This window comes from Anser cygnoides, chromosome 1, assembly GCF_040182565.1.
Source record: "Anser cygnoides isolate HZ-2024a breed goose chromosome 1, Taihu_goose_T2T_genome, whole genome shotgun sequence".
In the NCBI taxonomy this organism is placed as follows: Eukaryota; Metazoa; Chordata; class Aves; order Anseriformes; family Anatidae; genus Anser; species Anser cygnoides.
Window position 1 is genome coordinate 22669527 of NC_089873.1, and position 18886 is coordinate 22688412.

Below are 18886 nucleotides of genomic sequence, written 5' to 3' on the forward strand. Positions count from 1 at the left end.
TAAAGATGATGAGTAGCAGGTGGTTTGAAATAGCAAGAAATTGGCCTTTCACTAACTAAAATGTTTAATGACAAAATAATATCCTTTCTGAAAAAAAAATAAAATAAAAATACAAGCAGCCTTCCTGTCCTTCCTGAGAAAGCCTGCGTTAATTTACTGGGTTTGATTTTCGGGGCATGTACATACGAACTCTCTTTCTTTCAAGTCAGTATGGGTGAGAAAACATCTTCCATTTCAGTCATATGGATAACATCTCAATTGTATGGAAAGGTGCATGTGCATCTCAGGTACTTACGCCTGAACCATAAAATTTACCGATTACTCACAGCAACTTGGCAGTAAGACAAAAATGTAACAATTTGTGCCACTTAGGGAACTCGTGTGTATGACATGTTGGATAAGTTAACTAATAAGTATTCTACCTTCTAATCAGTGCTGTTATGGGTGAGTCTAGGCAAATTACACTGCAATGGTTTGATTTGGAGTTGGTAAAGGAATGGATAATTCTTCCAGAGTTTGTATCTAATACACAAGTTTTATCTGTTATTTGAAATACTGCAGTGATTAGATTGATTGTCCCAGAAATTCAAGAGTTCATTGGCTGAAAATGACTTTTTCTTGAAAACATCTGCAGCCTATCAAGTCTGCTGATTTCTGAAAGTAGACAAAATAAAGTGCTCAGGACTATTCTGCTGTTTCTTGTTCCCACAGGTCTGAGAGTTTTTCAGATTTTTTCAAAGACAACTGTGACTTCACTATAATCACAATGACTTGAGACCTATTTAGAAAACTGAACTCAGAGAGTAATTATCAATGGTTTCTGTTAAAAAGGAAGAATGTGCTGTGCGTATTTTTTTTTTTTTTTTTTGGCAGGGGTTTGTGCTGGATCAGATACCAGCCCATATTTTCATGTTTAGTCCAGATGGACTTGGAATGAAGGATATGCTTGTAAAATCTGGAGGTGACTTCAAACTCAGAAGGACTGGCTAGAAAATGCTATCTCAAAAAATGATCTGTGTGTGATAGGAAATTATAACCTGCTTATATTTCTTGTGTCATATTGTAAACCAGAGTACCATCTTTACCATCAAGTAATTTGAGTAATTCTCTAATTTGCCTGACAGTTGTGAAACCTTAATTTGACTTGGTACAGATTTTGGCCCTCCCTTCACAAAGGGTGAGAAAGTCTACAAGTGAGAAGGAAGTCAGAAATCTTGAAAATGTGGTCTGTGCAAGACCACAACTGAGCAAGGTGGTTCGTAAGCCTGGAGAAGAGTTGATTAAGAAGGGAAGATGATGAAAGTAATGTTTTCAAACAGACAAATGGCTTTTACAGAAAGGTAGAGGACCACACATTCATCCAAAGTCAGTGTATCTGAACAGAAATAATAGAATTACTCTACAGCATGGTTCAGTGTAGATTTGAAGAAAACCCCTTTCAATGTTTAAGATATTGAAGCATTAGACCAGATGGCTTGGGGATGTTTTGGAGCCACCATTGCTGAGAATCTGAGAGAATGCATTAGATGAACATCTGCCCCAAGATTATATAAGTGTACTTAGCTCTTCCTTGGGGCTGGAAGGTGGATTGGATAACATTTTAATGTCCCTTCCAGTCTAATTCTATTATTCACTGTCCTCAGACTTTTCACCTGAACCATAGATTTGGAAACTCTTTTAAAATGGGAAGTTCAAATAGCCTCTAATTATGAGGCCTGAGATTATAAAGTCTTGGTAGGTTTATAAAAATCATCACATAGTATGAGACTGTACACAAAACAGGAAAACATGTTAATAAAAAGTGTATGAGGAGTACCTAATGAAGACATTGCTCCCCTTGTGCTGCTGGCATAAAAATGCATAGGACAGCTCCTTTCTAAATCCTTTATATACTTTTTAAGATAAGTGACCAACAACTGGAAGCAAAATGAATGTGAAGATAAGCATAACAGAAAGCAATAAATTTGAGGAAGGGAAGTGAAATAAATTGATATATTCATTTCTGAAAAAAAAATATAAAAATTAGTGCCTTAGAGGATATGTGAGATAGCAGTTTTGAAACTATGGTTATGAAAGCATGCATCATTTCTTATTTTCTTTTTTTTTTTTTTCTAAATAACATTTTCTCTAATCAGTTAAGAATGAATGATGGGTAAGGTTTTTAAATATTTTAAAATAGAAGATAATTTCATGTACTTTAATTGTAAGTACTTATTTGTCATGATCTCTCTTTGTCTCTAACATCCAGTTTGGTTGGTCCTTTGTTCAACTCCTATTTCTTGATCAGTAACAGAAGCAAAATGGAACAGGCTCGCAAATGATATGTGGAATGCTGAAAAGGTCAAAGTGGTGCCACCGTGACATGTCACAGAATATATTACATATCAAAATCTACTCTCATTTTAATGACAAAGATCCTGTCTGGGACAAAGGATAGCTGGAAATTAAATACATTACATTACAATGATTGTAAAAATAATAGGGAATGATACTTATTCCAACTTGCTTTTCCATGTATTATTGATTGAATACAGTGATTAAATTTATAATATTTTTTTACTCCCACAAGAAAATTAATCAATGATATTACTATAATCATTTTGGCATCATGATCAAATCTTTTTGGTACATTATCCAAAGGAGTGAATTGATACGAAATGGTAATGCTTAAGAGTTTAAGCATTAAACTGAGAAAAACTAACTCACTGGGAGAAGCTAAACAGAGGAAAAGAAAGAAACACATTTTACCAAGTCCTCATTAAACTGTCACGCTGAATACCATTCCTGTGTTTATATTGCTGTAAATGATGTTTGGCAAAATAGATGTTGTTAAATCTCTAATCAGACTTTCTTTTAATGGTTCCTCCTGCCATTAAATACCAAATGAATGTGCCATCAGTGATAAAATCATGGCACCCTTTTCACTTTTTTAGAGAAAGCAAAAACATTTGGTTGAGAAAAATATGTTTGGGGTCAGAATACTTGCTTAGTTAGTGCAATGTTTATACTGAAAAATTGGGGAAATCCATGAATCGTATGTGAAATGCTACATGAGAGATTTTACCCCTATTAATGGTCAATGAAAAATTGACATAAATGTTAATAGGTATTTGCAGTGAAACACTTATGCGTTCCACAGTATTGGAAAAGGAGGTAAAAATAATAATGTCAGTGAACTGTGGCTGATCATTAAGGAAAGGCTATAAAAATTAGCATTGCTTACCCCTTTTGTCTTGTATGTCCGTATTGCACATCTTGTCAGAGGTATATATTAAAAAAAAAAAAGACCAGATCTTTGGCTGAGGCAAAATGACATGGTTTTGTTGCAGCTTTACCCCAGATGAAAACCATATACTTCATATACTTCATACCAAAATGTACTCTTGATTGCTTGCATTTAGGATTTTGTAGATTTACCTATTCCCTTTATCCTGATATATTGAAGTTAATAACATTTTTCTGAGAGGGGCTACAGCTTGTGGCTCATCATAATATTTTACCATTACAGTCACTCTGATAACTATATACTTAATGAACACGTATACTGAATTAATTCTACACTAACTTTATTTAAATTGCTTCAGATTTCAGCATAGCTAGCTGTATGTTATTTACATGGAGAATGGTCTGCAAAAACATTTGTCTTTGACATAGTTCTTGGGTCACCTCATCTCTTGTCACTTTTTTGAGCGTCTACAGTAGTGTGCTGTATCTCTGCTTTTCTCCTTTTTTTTGATTACTTCAAACCTTTAATATCTTTTGTACTTATAAGGCATTCACTGGATAAATGGAAAGTTTAGTGGGAAGTGGGGAGGGAGGGTTACACCTCTAGAGTGTATAACCTTTCCTCTCCACTGAGATGATTCATTGATAATTTAGAAATAAATAAGATTGACTGTTATTTAGATTAATTCACATATCCAACAGTAATCTTTTTTTATATCTTTGATATCAAGCTAAAGCTTTTTATATCTTGTTAGGTAAGCTGACGAATAGACTTGTTTCCCCCTGCCTTCCTCCCCCCTCCCATCCCCCAAGATGTTATTTAATAGATTAAGAAGACTTGCAGCATGAAGACTAAAGAAATACAATATATAACATTTAACTTTTTTTTTTCTTTTTTTTTTTTTCCCCCCAGAGATATTCTGCTTTAGAGACTGGATTCAAGCTTAACACATTAATTTTCACAACTAATAATATTCTAACATATCCTCACAAAGGGGAAACAGTTTAATTCAATTTTAAGTTTTATATTTATGCAGCTGAACTCTATTGATAACACTGTATTTCAAGCTGCAAGCTGTAATTAATAATAACACTATATAATTGGCTACAGGAAGTTCAAAGTAATGTTTGAAAAAATATGAAATCAGATGATAGGTGTATTAATATTGCAAAAGCCTGAAAGTGATTCCAGCAGTTTTTAATATTTGTACCATTTAGTACCTGATAAAGAACAGTGTAATTCTAAGGGATTTGAAATTGAGGACCATTTTAATTTCTCTCAGAGGTGCTAATCATTATGATATTCTTCAGCTTTAATTATTTTTTTTTTTTCTATATAATTTTAAGGTAGCATCTCAGAACAGTAAGCACACAGTGTCACTTTCCTGGTATGCTCTGACCCTCCTGTGACTGTTGGAAAAGAGACTTCTTTACCTTTAATAGCTCTTGAGGACTTTCATCTTCAGTGAATTAGTTGAGGCACTTTTTAAAGCTGTTGTAGAAAGCTCACTAGCTACAGTGGAGATGAAAAAAATAAAAATAATAAAAAAAAAGTCAGAAAGCTTCTGTAGATCTGGGTTTTGTGCCTGCCCTAAAGAGTATGTACTGTCCAGTGGACTGTGCTGACAAGAGTTGCATAGCCAAGCCTCACCACGTTAGATGGTGTGGCGCTGATTCTCCCGTGATCTTTACAGAGTTTATTCCATTCAAATTTCTTAATCTTGTGGCAAATTAAGGCAATAACATCCCTCAAATGGATATTTTTAAGCAGCTATGCCACGAAAAAAAAAAAAAAGCCTCCAAGTAACTTACAGACAGTATAATTTGTTCACAGATTATCTAAGCATTGTGGTCATGTATTCAAAACCACCATTATACTTCAATATTTCTGGAGTGAATGGAGTAGTTATGAGAGCTGGCAGAGGTAGTCCCAAGGGGACTTTAATTTGGAGCTGGGGATAGATGCTATCCCTATGCTAAAAGGGATAAGCTTGTATGCTAATAATTTCCTTTTGTTCTTCTACTGGAAAAATTACTTATATTCCACAGGAGGCAATTTGCAGTTTGATTCTGGAAAGCAGTCCTGTGCAAGAAGTAGGGACTTCTTTATGTGAAAGAAGTCAGTAAATACCTCCCTGAACTCATTGGGTTTAGCAAAGGATTTAGTGCACAGGAAGATCGTCTCTGAGGTTGCTGACAAAGCTTCAAGTAGGAAGACCTCATGCTTCCCACCTGGTTTTGCTCACTGATATTTATTGTCTCAAGCCAGCTGGGGTGTGAACTGCAGTCAAGACTGAGTTCATTACTTCTTTTTATATGGTACAGTTGCCAAATAGCTGTGATATTCAATTTCTTCTGAGTCTGAAGCTGATTTCATTTTGCTTAGAGCAGTCAGCCCTTGGAGAGCGGAGACAAATAAGCTCCTCAGAGCAAGGACAGTATGTTTTCACAGTGATGCCTACTATGGAATTTACTGAGAATTTAGAAAACTCAGTAAATTAAATGTTAAAAGCTCATTATAATATGGAGGAACTCTGAACCATTATGTGTATTGTATACTCAAGTATTTCACTTTACTCCTATAAGTACTGTAGAAGGCATTGGACTATCTGAACTCTTTTTATTTTTACTTCACTTAAACACCATACTTCATTTAAATATCGGATATTTGCATTGTTTGTAAGCACAACTGCAAAGAATATTAAAAATATCCAGGAAACAACTTGTGTCTCAGCAGTGTTTTCAGTGCAATGGCTTATTTGTAGAACCTTTTACTTAGTCGTGTTATCTAGCTCAAGATTTTTAAATGTAAAAATACAAATAAAATTATACGTGTATTGATGTTAATTTTAAGAAAGCAATCTAACTAGATTAAAAGCATACTTTTGTTGAAATACAGTGTATGGTGCTCAAAGTGAATGTGCATTTTTATTTTTTATTTTTATTTTTATTTTCCGAATACATTGTTCTTTCCAGCAATCTTTGGGAATTACAAATTTCAGTGACTATAAACAAGTCAATAGTTTAAAAAAGGAAACAATTTCAAACAAGATGTAAGGTATAGTTTTTAATTTTAGATGTGAATAAGCATTAAAAATAGTAGGGCATACTGATTTATTTCTTTGGGGTTTAAATCAATAAGAAAAATCTCTCTGAAAAGAAGTTCAACACAAGATGTTGAGCCAAATCTAGAAATCACTGCTCAAAGTATAGACTATGCTATGCCTGAGATCAGATCTCTATGATTATTATAAGGGCACTTTCTGGACATATGAGCTGTTATTAAACATTCTGAAATAAAAGGTAGGATAAATATATAGGTGTTACCACTAGATCTTTGCAATGACTGAAATGAAATTTCTCACATGCTATTTTGGTTATTAGTGTGTGTTACTATTGAGCCTGTAGCTTCACTTAGATTCTGCAACTCTCTTTTGCTAGAAAGGGTTCCAGAGCAAATAATTCACGCATAATAATAAAGCTTCTGTGAAAGCAAACTTAGGAAATGTGTGAATCAAAATATAGCCATTCCATTTTTTTATGACCAGATTTCACACATGCCTGTTAACAGGAACCAGTTTTTAACAGAGTTAATCCCAGCAGATATTATTGTTGCAAGTGAAAGCACTTGTAAAGGGGACACTAGAAGGTAGAGCATGAAGGACATGCAGTATGATTTGCAGTCTGAATAAACATGTTTGTTTTTGCATTAAGATTTTGCTGTGGTGCAAGACAGAGGGCAGCTGTGGGAAATACTTTGATAGTTTATATTCCATGGTGATTGTTCTTAACCTGTAAAGGACTTTCTGTCAATAGCAAGTTGCAGATGCTTCACAGATTCTGCATTGAGAGTGAGATTTTTTTCTTCTTTATCAGGAGCTAAGAGCTCCTTTGTCCTGTATTTTCTTATAAGCTTCTTTTATTGTCTCTTCAGCAGAAATCTTGCTTTCACACAGGATTCAGTATGACACCAACTGTATTACAGTGGTGTGAATAATTTGTGTTGAGTCCAGCTTGAATCAGAGAACAAATCTACAGGCCATGGCAGGTCCTTGATCAGAGGCTGTGCAAGTGAACTTTGCCAAGATAACACTTAATAACTTTTGTTTCCTAGGATTCAAAAAATTTAGTGAGGAACACCTATTCTGCCCCTGTGACGCCCCACTTGGAGTGCTGCATCCAAGCACAGGGGCCCCCAGCAAAACAAGGTTGTGGGTCTGTTAGAGCAGGTCCAGAGGACAGCTACAAAGATGATCAGAGGGCTGGAGCACCTCTCCTATGAAAAAAGGCTGAGAGAGCTGGGGATGCTGAGCCTGGAGAAAAGAAGGCTCCAGGGAGACCTCACTGCAGCTTTTCAATACTTAAAGGGGGCTTATAAAAAAGAGAGCAGTAAGTGGGCTGTTGGGCTGTATTTACATATTCTCTTTTGTCAACACATTAAAAGGTTCACAGAATTTGAACTGTAATCTTCGTTGTGCTGCACTAGTTTTTAGTCAATAGTGTCATTCATGTTAAGAAGTTGCATCTGGTAAAGAGAAGTTCCTGTCACTTGAATTTGCTCAGAAAACTGTATTTTCTGTCTTTGTTTTTCTGTATATCTGTCTGAACACCTTTCTGTCTTCAAATGTTTTGTAGTAGTTTCAAACATTAGTGTTTTTTCAGCTTTGCTTTCTACCTCAAGAAATGTCTCTCTTAAATACAACGTGTGAGAAATGTCTCATGATTGAATGCTAGCAAAATTTTCATGTTCTGTTTCATGCTTTCATGTTCCGTTTTGGACTCTTCAGTACAGGAAGGACATTGAGGCCCTGGAACGTGTCCAGAGAAGGGCAATGAAGCTGGTGAAGGGCCTGGAACACAAGTTCTGTGAGGAGCGGCTGAGGGAACTTGGGTTGTTTAGTCTGGAGAAGAGGAGGCTCAGGGGAGACCTTATTGTTCTCTACAACTACCTGAAAGGAAGTTGTGGGGAGCTGGGTGTTGGCCTCTTCTCGCAGATAACTAGTGACAGGTCTAAAGGGAATGGCCTCAGGTTGCATGAGGGGAGGTTCAGGTTGGAAATGAGGAGATATTTCTTCTCAGAAAGAGCAGTCAGGCATCGGAATGGGTTGCCCGGGGATGTGATGGCGTCACCGTCCCTCGGGGCGTTCAAGGAAAGGTTGGGCGTGGTGCTTAGGGACATGGTTTAGTGGTTTAAATTGGTGGTAGGGGGATGGTTGGACCGGATGATCTTGGAGCTCTTTTCCAACCTTAATGGTTCAATGATTATATGATTTTTGCCTGCAGTTTAAACAATGAAGTACTAGAACTGTTGGACTGCCTCGCACTGCAGGTCAATATCTTGTCTTTAGTGGTGGCCTCAGTTATATGGAAGAGAAAGATATCAAAATCTTACTTAGCATTCACTGGTAGAATTACCTATCCAAACAGTGTAACCCTGTGTATTTAATGGTTGATACTTAGATTTCCCAAAGAATGAAAATTTATATCTGTTATAATTTCTTCGTGTAATCATTTTAACCTTACATCTTGAATCTCCTCTTGTTGTGACAGTAGGAGTGGTACACAGGAGAATCCAGTTAACCTCCTCAGTAATGTGCCTTCCTACTTATCTTAACTCTGAGTTGGAAGATATGAAATAATTGCAGCTTAATAGTTTTTGTTGACAGTTTCTGGGTTCCTTACTTCATTTATGTCTCTGTTAAGCTGTGTAGCTGTGACTGAACACTCCAAATGAAGCCTTGCTGTTGATTTATATAGTGTCATTGTAATCTCATTTTTATTCTCAACCCAATTCTTTATATATCCTGACAAACTGTAAGTTTTTTCTGTTGGCTGCTGGGTATCAAGAAAATTATTTCCAAAAGCTATCTGTTCTGACACTCAAGGTTTATTAACAAATGGCTACAGCTGATTTAATACTCAATGATGTGTGTGAACAATTCCAGGTATTCCTGCCAGTGTATGCTCCCTTGCATTTGTCAATAGTCAATATTTTTTGATGATATACTTGTTTATTGAGCTTTGAGACTACTCTGTCTCCTCTCTCTGATCTTGATTATTTCAAATAATTTCATACCATCTTCAGTTTTACCCATTTCTCTGGTCAATACTTAACCCCTCCTTTTTTTTTTTTTTTTTTTTTTTTTCATTTGAAGAGCATTGTGTTGTACAGCACAAGCCATAGCAGGCAGTTCTAGTGCATGTCTGTTAGCCTTTAACGATGAGTTGACTCTTTTTACTCATTGCTTTGACCCTTAGGAGTCTTTTCCTTCCACTCGCCCTCAATTTCTTTCTATTACTTCCAAGTTTGTGAAATATTTCTTTTGAAAACTCTATCATGAACTTTAATATTCCATATGCAAGACTGATATATCTGTTTTGGTAGTAACTACTGTTACATTCTATGTAAGTACTAACAATTACAGAATGCAGAGAGATTTGAACTTATCTTACACATTTATCTATTGTGCTTATATGGCCCTCAGGAATACATTTATTCTTTGAGGTAGTCTAAACTCGTACATTTTCCTATTATGTAGGATCATACTACTTGTTCCTGAACCCATAATTGCTATACAAGACCCTTACGCTTTGCTCATCTGCATGATATAGAAGAGTTAAGTGAGTTGGATGTTGTAATGATGGCAATGTTCAAAGACTAAGATAAGAATCTGATAGGAAATGTCAAAGAAACCTTCTATTTCATTACTTTCTTTCTTCTGTTGAAGACTGAAGGGCCATATTGTTATCTGAATCATAGTAAGCACATGTTTGCTGTTAAACTTGAAGTGGTGTAGTTTAGCAGTAGCTCTCTCTTGGATGTTTGCATGAGCCTGCATAGGTTCAGAATAGGCTAACCCATTTAGTCAGTTACAAATCATTCCTTCAATTTTGTTACTAAATGAACTGCCCACAAAGCTCCAACGAATTCTGTTCAAAGAATAGAATATTTCAAAGAATTACTATTACTCATTCCAGGAAAAAAACAGGCATATGTGTATGCTTCACTAATAGTTGGAAAGACTCCTACATCATTGATTTTTTTTTTCTTTCTTTTAGAAATGCATGATTTTTATGCAAATTACAAGCTGTGATGCCACCACTAAAAATTGAGATGGTAGCAATATGCATATTGTAAAACTTTACTGATTAACAAAAAGATATTTTTTTTTCCTTGTACTTGAAAACAAGTACAAGCTTAGTGTCTTTAGTCTAAATCTTGCTCTCTCAAGGACTTTCTATGATGGAAATAGTATCACTTGTTCCTCTACCTTTTAGCGTTTCTTCAATATAGAATGATTGGTGTTTTTTCATCACTTTCTAGAAGAGACTGAAAGAGACTAATCGTTTGAAATGTTGATATTCTAACAAAAATGCTGGTCTCTTTCTTTAAGACTGTTAATTAAAGCATGATATTTTGACTAGACAATTAATCAAGAGAATGAATTACAAAACAATACCCTTGAGTAGCAGAGGTGTCATGCAGATAAATCCTTATGTACTGCTGTTGCCGTATGCTTCCAGAAAACTTCCTGCCATGTACATACCGAGTACACTGTTCAGACCTGCAGCATACCCTTCAGATGCCATTCAGATGTCAACCCAACTCCTTGGATTGCTTACCAAAATGCTGTGCTTGGCAATAGGAGGAAGAACAAAAGTTCAAAAACCTTGGAAAACAAAGAAAATTCAGTTGTTCATTTCGAAATCGAGAACAGAGGCCACTGAAGTGCATGCACTTATGGATGGAATTTGCAAATGTTTAAAGAGGGGGTGAGCATAAAAAGCAACCAACCAAACAAACAAAATATTCCAAGACCTCAATGATTCCTGCAAACATTTATTTCAATAATTTGCAGAATGTCATTAATCCCGTGAATGGAAATGTTTTCTAAATTAAGAACAACCACACCTATTTTCAGGAGTATCAAGGCAAGATCTACTTTATTTCAAGAATAAGAACAAAATGTCCTAATTAATTTTTATGTGAAGTTATTTATTTTTGTAGGCATTCCAACATTAGTCTTGGCTTCCTTTCCTTTATTTTGAGGAGCTCTTTGTATTTCTCTTTTTGCACAGCCTACTCTCTTTAAAACAACATGCACGTTCCAGAACATCAAAGTCTATAACATTTGAGAGAACTACATCTTACTAGGCTTCACCAGTGATACCTGGGATACAGAGAAACCCATAGTGGCACCTTTCCTAGAAAGCCCCTAGATGAGACAGAATGATATTGTACAGTCCCAGGAAATAAAAACCCTTCATCTTATTAAAGTTTAAGCTGAAGATTGACATGAATACTATGAAAGTCTTGACACACAGAATGAGAGTCCATATAATTCAGCAGAGCTTGTCCACATCTTCAGGGCCATCCCTCTTGCATAAAGTGACTTTTTAGAAATTCCCAAAGATGACTGGTATAAAGCACAAATCCATAAACCAGAGACCCTATTCACTAATATGTTTGGATACTAACCAAAAGAGGGCAGTGCTTTTATGTATGCTTTAATGAGTATATTGTAATGTATTTTGCTATAATATTGCATTTGCTGTGAAATGCATTACAACATTTGCTAAGTCCAGTAAATTGAGTGATGTGATTATAAGTATTTTACCCAACATGTTAATGCACTTAATGAAGTGCAGATAATCGCACTGCTCAATTTATAAGAATTGTCAAACCTCATAATTGCTTCCATTATATTGTAGTATTTTATGGATTACATCCTTTCAGAGCTTATTCAGGAAGTAGAAATATTATTTAATTTCAGTTAAATTATTTTAATTGGTTAATGTTTTATTTTTTTTTTCCAGAATAATTTGTTTTGGAAAGTATAATGTCCCTTTCACAGAACTGAGAAGATGAAGCCAACATGGTGCATGCTGTTCTGGTTTTCTGTAACACTTATATAGGACAGCATATGTAGCATTTCTTTCCAGTTATCAAGACTCCCTCATCTGTGCATAAAAGACTAAGTTAAACTGTCCCTAGCTTCAGTTTGCATGTAAAACTGGTGTCAGAAATGGATGAAACTGTGAAACACATAGGGGCTGGACCTGGATCAGGAACAAGGTTTTCATGGGGGTGTCAGGTGAGAATGCTGACATTTTTCTGCAAATAAATTAAGGAAGGGCTTACCAGAAAAAAAAGGTAAGGATGGTTTGAATATTTATTGATTTTTTTTTTTTGACAAACGTACACAAGATTGCAAGGGATCACAACCCAACTGACAAATTAAGTTATTATTAAGTAGGACCCTGAAGAAGCTAGTAGAAAAAATCCATTGAATGAGATCTAATTCTTCAGCAGTGTTAACAAGAGACTGGCAATTCGATCAACACAAGATATTCTTTTTGTTGTTAAAACACGAAAAATATGTGGATTTATTTTTTCTGCCAGTTAAATGCAAAGAATTTGTTTTTTAAAAAATAACTTACAGAATGATATTGGTGACATAGAGGGAAGTATTTACAGGCCTAGTTATAGACCTCTTATTGAAGTTAACGGGCTTTTCATGACTAAGTCCCTTCATTGTTTTGATATTTTAGTTAGTCAGATGTACGTGAGTTAACAATGGTATCTGTAGGGAGGCTGTTAAAGTCACGGGATTCTGATGATGATTTTCTTCCCTTGGTTGAGTCTGAGCGCAGTGCGGGGGGAAGGATTTCAAGGGATGGCAAGAGTTCAGTTCAGATGTAGAATGATTTCCTAATTAAAGAGTAATGGTAATGGTCCGTTCTCCACACTAATGTCTGTGAAATTATAAGGTTCATTAACTAAGGTCAGTTTAACTGGTGTTGTCTTAGCTTTCTTTGTCTTTTTATGACAAATAATTACAAAGGAGACAGTTTTCTGAAAGAAGGACATTTGGCTGTGTTCAGGAAATGTGTTAGTTGATGGAAGAGCATCAGTTCCCATATGTGCACTTGCCACAGGCATCACAAGCTTGTGACAAACCCCTCTGGGCTACCTGCACCTCAGGTGCCTCTCAGGAGGAGCAGTGGAAGGCATTCAAGGACTTCTGTGGTGGGTAGAGAGCTGCCTTCTGATTACTTCTAAATAATTCATTTTGCTCATCTCCTCCTTTAGTTGTTATACAGCCATAGAGAATCTTGTGCAAGAGAGAGATTATGTACATTGTGTCCAAATAGGTTTTTCATTGTCCAATAAGAGAGAATCTACACAGAATAAAACAGAGAAAATGAGAAATGAAAGAAGGGAAAGAAAGAACATAAAGGGGAAAAATGTTAAGTGGATTTCTTCTGTTACCTGTTATAAACCCTTAGTTTCTCTTCTGTTCATTTGGGACTCAATGATCCTTGTGGGTCCCTTACAACTTGGGATATTCTAGGATATTAATAAAACAATTAACAAAGTGCAGTTATGTTTTCTTAAGGACTGATACTCTAGGTAGTTTAATGTTTCGCTGGTCAGAGGTAAGTCCCTGAATTCTGCCTGATTTTATGTATTTATTCATAGGAAGGAAAACAAAACAAGTTTCAAGATGGACCTTTGTGAGCTAATAAAAAGGACTGTGCAATGTGTTTGCTTGAGACAGCATGACATCAACTCGGGAGCATCCTTTCATACTCTGTGTCTTTCTTAGACTTTGCTCAGGCTACAGGGGACAAACAGTTGTGGAGGCTCCAAGCTTGAGAGTCGAGCTTGGCTTCCATATCTCCCACCAAATCATCTTTTTTGCTCAAGTCATGAATTTCCCACTTCTTTCAGATGGTATCCTTATTGATAACTCTGTAATTTTATTTCGTCTTAAATGGATTTATTCAAGTGAAATTGCAAGTGTTTAGTAAAAGTTCCTCTTGGTGATGCCCAAAATCCCTGCGCTGCTCTATCTTACTCCTCACTCTGTCTTAACTATCTTGGCACTGCAACGGTAACTAACAGCAGTGAAATACAGTCACAAATATGGTTTGTCTCTCCAGTTAGGAGACATGATTTTCAAATGCAACCAAGAATGCAAATCTGCTATCTTGTAGAGTGTATTTTTACACTAAGTCACTTTTTAAATTACAAAAGGATAAATCATAGTATTTTCCTATTGAAACAGTTGTAGTTTTATGGACTATAGGGCAGATCAGTTTTCATCTCAGTGACTGCTGTTGTGTATTTTTGATTAATTAACCAAAAACACAGAACACAGACAATAAATAGGATTATGTAATACCAAGCATTCACCTCTGCAAGTGAGCTCAAATCTTAGTTACTCACGCAAAAGAGCTTTGTCTCTAAACTTCCTGTCAGGCGCTATTCCAGTATTACAAGATCTTCACAATTCATCATTTTTGCAGTCTATACCATATGCAGTTGAGAGTATGGAGAGTTTACATAGCACTTGCTTTTGCTTACCTAACATTATTAACTCTCTACTTCCACCAGCACTAAATTTCCCACCTTTCTAATTAATTCCTTTCAACATGTGTGAATAAATAGATTTTAGAACGAGAAGGAATACAAATAAGGCTAATGTCTCTAACAGCCAGCATGATGTGATCCCAAAATGAGCCTCAGCCTTTCCCTGATTAATTTGCTGAATTAACTTTTTATTCTTACTGAAAATATTGTTCAGTGATCACCAAATGGAAAAGAAAGCAATCGTTCCAACACAGAGGTAGCGTGAGGGGATGGAGGGCAAGAAACTTGTGTATTACAGTAATCCTAAAACCACTGAGTATCTGAAGTCCTTTAGAGCTAAGATAACAGACACAATAGAATTGCAAAAATAGCAAATATTCATCTCTAATTTGCATTTAATGTAGGTTCATTATAAAAATGGATATCAGGTTTAACTACTTGGCTTTTGATTCCTGGCAACTAACAGGAGAGAGGGATACAGTTATCAAAGTAAAAGTACTTTTGAAACTGGAAACAAAGCTGGTATTCATTCATCTATGGCAGATTTATAAAAAGAAAGCAAATAAAGGTGTCTTGTGAACTTGCACTATTTTCATAGCTTAAACTGATTGTCAGAAGCTGCTGTAGTCTTAGTTTAGATTTAGTTTTAGATGCCACATCCTGTGCTACATTCTCAAAGAACTGAGTCATTCCTGTTTTTACAGGGTAAAGTGCATTCAGCTGTTTTTTAATTCATTGTGTTGAGTTGCTGAACTTAAGATGAGTATGTGTACATACTGGTGATGGTAGTGGTGGGGTGGAATGATGCTGTATGAAGGCAGAGACCATACTCCCAAAGCAGATGACAAAGTACTGGGGGGAAACGAAAACACTACAGATGCTGTATGTTATCACAAAGTCTTTTTGTTGTAAAAAGCTTTGATTTCACATATACTTGCTCATGACAGCCTTTCAGAGCAAATAAACTGGGAAGAAAGGAAAACAAGAGTTGCAATTTCTTGATGGTGAAGGAAAACTAAAGATGACAAATAGAAAATGAATTGTGTAGTAAATGATGACATGAGTTGTATCCCATCCATCCTGTCAGAGCCCCAGATGGCCTTCCAGATGTCGTTCTTTCCCAGATGACTTAGCTCTTAGACACCCAAATTCATTCCTTTGAAAGCTCCTGCTAGAGGCTTCTCTCTGTAAGCAGGCCACACCCTCAGCTCAGATGAAGTCCTCAGAAAAACCTGAAATACTGGCTGTGATCAGGAAGGTGATTTACTTCACATGATGGACACCATGGCCATCTCCTGCATTACATTAAGAGCTGACTGTAGCATCAGTGGATGGTGATTTTTTGAAAATGTGTGAATGCCCTCCCTGGGATGGCAGCAGTCTGAGTATACCTGTCTGTGAGGGTGCTGATACGTGTAGGGCTTTTACGTGTGACTATGAGCCACATGCATGCTCAGAGAGAGAGCAAAAATGAAAATGATTTGGGGAAATTAGTTCAAAGAGTGCCTATACATTTGGGATGTCTAAGGTTGAAAGTAGCAAGAATGCAGGCAAAGATGTAAATTCTTCAAGACACACACTGAGAGATCACAATATTCAGAAGTTCAGTGTCTTATTTGAAAGAATATAAAACACAAGAACATGATGTGTACAACGCACCTGCTTTGTTATAGGGTTCCTTAAAAATAGTTGTTGTTAAAATAGGATTTCTACTATGAACAAAGAATCATATGTGCAGTCAATCACTTCTTAATTTAGCAACTCCCAATTTTATCAAATAGGAGTTATATCCCCAGGAATTCCTCTGACAAAAGGGTTCTCCCAGCATCTGGAAGATTATCCAACTAGGATTTAAAGAAACTTACAGAAAAGATAACTGACTAAGAATAAGTCTCTGAGATCATCAGGAAAAGAGAAATAAAGTGTGTGTGTGAGAGAGAGGGGACTGCTTTCTTGTGTGACTAGAGTGGTCAGGAGAATGATATCTGTCCTTAATTTTAATGGTGATTTTAATCAAGGTTCCTGGTGTTGGGAACAAACCTGCCTGATTTCCTTCCTTTCTTCTTCTGCTTCTCTCTCTCTTTTGCTGCGTGTGGACCCAGTATTTATATGAAAAACTTGCATTGATTCTTATAGACTGGTTATGGATTTAGATGTGTTAACAAAAAGGAGCTCAGTGCTCTGCTGCAGGGGGAGGAAGGTGAATTAGGAGAACATTGTCTTCTGCAGATTTTTCTGTTGAGTGCCTAAACTCTCCAGAGAGTCAATTTAAGTGGACTGAGAAGTCCCCATTTGGGCCCAGACATTTACATTTTCAATCAGGCTGTGCCTAACTAATCATCTCATTAGCAGGATTGTATTTCATCCCATGTGTATTCTGTGCCTATAGAAGAACTCTTGCAAAAAAGGGACCAGGGAGTTCTGATCAATCTGTTACTTAATATTATGAACAGAAATGCAGACACCATTTATTTTAAGGGAAAGGATAGCAAATGTCTGAGTTTTTCTTAGAAGAGAGGTCGGTGAAATTTAATTTTGATTAAAGTAATTATCCAGTATTCACTAAACATGAGAGCCTTAATGCAGCTGAATGGGATCTAATCAAAGGTCCAGCTAGCTCAGGTCTCTGTCTCTGCAAAGGCATTTTGTAGAAAAACCTGAGGAACAGGGTGTATGTGCAAAGTGATTCACCAACATTTCTTATACCATGGAGTGTAACTGGATCATTTTATTTAATAGCCATTTGATAAATCTGTGCTCACTGAATTTATTCAATTTTTGTGGAAGCCTGAGAGCAGATAAAAGGCCTGGGGATTTTCTAAGCTGAAGATATCTTGGGTTCTAAACATTAAAGAAACAAGCGCTTCTGTGAGCAAGGACATAATGCAATCTCATTAACTATGGCTTGGTATTTCATGGCTGAATTGGTTGAGAACTCTGATTAAAGTTCTATCTGTTGTTGGGTATTTGAAATGGTTCTGTCCTGTGTGGATGCTGTGGGGTCTAGCAAAAGGTAAGATTAGCCTTTCCCTCAGTGAGAGCACTAACTGGATCTCTCTTCCCTCATCAGACGTGCTATCACAAAAGATAAATGTACTTAATAAGCTTGTGTACCTGTATCTCTCTGTCAAATTTGGCAAAACTGTGCAAAAAGCTAGTAGACCTCATATAATGTATCTGGGAAAGGCAGACAGCTACATGCATCCACACACAATATGACAGTATGATTGCATAAGCTTTGTTTCTTTAGGAAAACAAAACAAAACATTTTTTTTTTTTTAAGGCTCTGGAATAAGTAAAGCTTACCAATAATATGGTCAAAACTTGATTTGGAGCATTAAATGAGTGGTCCCTGAAATTAAAGCTCTTGCAATAAATACCAGTAAATACCAGTTTACCTTTTTTTTTTTTTTTTTTTTCCAGAAATCAATATATATTAAAGATAAAAAGGAAAAAAAAAAAAAAATAAAAAAAACCCTCTTTCCAAAATAGGCTTCCCCTTTCCCCAGAGAAAAATAAAGGAATCAAATGAAGGTTTTTATTTATCAATGAATTATACATTGTTTATAATACATTGAAAATCATCAATGCCTCCATCTTTCATGTATGGAAATATTTACCTTCCCTATAGTATTTGTGGCATTCAGAACGCAGTGTGTCATGCTGTAAATATCACAGTAACTGTAAGTACTGTGTGTGGTAAATGTCAAGATTTTAATTGTACCTACTAAGCCATAGGCTTCTTATTGCTTGCCTAGAAGAAGCATGTAATGAGCATCTCCCCAGGAACTTACATGATGAAGGGATTCATCAACATAGTTTACCTGATGTTGCTCTATGGGTGAGGTTGTTAGTATGTAGCTTTAGGATGTTAAAAATGGAACTTGAGCAAATGAAAAAGAAGTGGAGAAATGTATTTCAGTGATAGTGTCCCTCCCACATACATGCAATTTATTATCACCACAGTTAAATAAATTGTCATTGCCATAATGTGCTTTTTGCCTAGATGCTGCCTAACCTTTGCGGAATATCAAAGGCCATTGTTGAAAAACTGCAATGGGAAACAAGTAAAAGAGAAATTAATTCTCTGCATTAATCTCATCTGATTTAAGTAAGTTTTTGTCAGCTCTGGATAGAATTTAGTTCTGATTATGCAGGTCTGTTTGGGTCCCTCAAGGTTCTGACTTTTGTGGACATTTTTCCCAGGTTCACATCAGCCAAGGTCTGCCTCATAGTCCAGTTTGTACTAGAACAAGTAAATGGTTTCAGCAACGCGCTAGGCAC

The 18886-nt window shown here is 36.1% G+C and overlaps 1 protein-coding gene across 5 annotated transcripts in view; it reads left to right on the forward strand.

Moving 5' to 3' along the window:
• Positions 1 to 18886, forward strand: part of GRM8 (glutamate metabotropic receptor 8) — a 349088-nt gene that overhangs the window by 65369 nt on the left and 264833 nt on the right. The window lies entirely within an intron of this gene.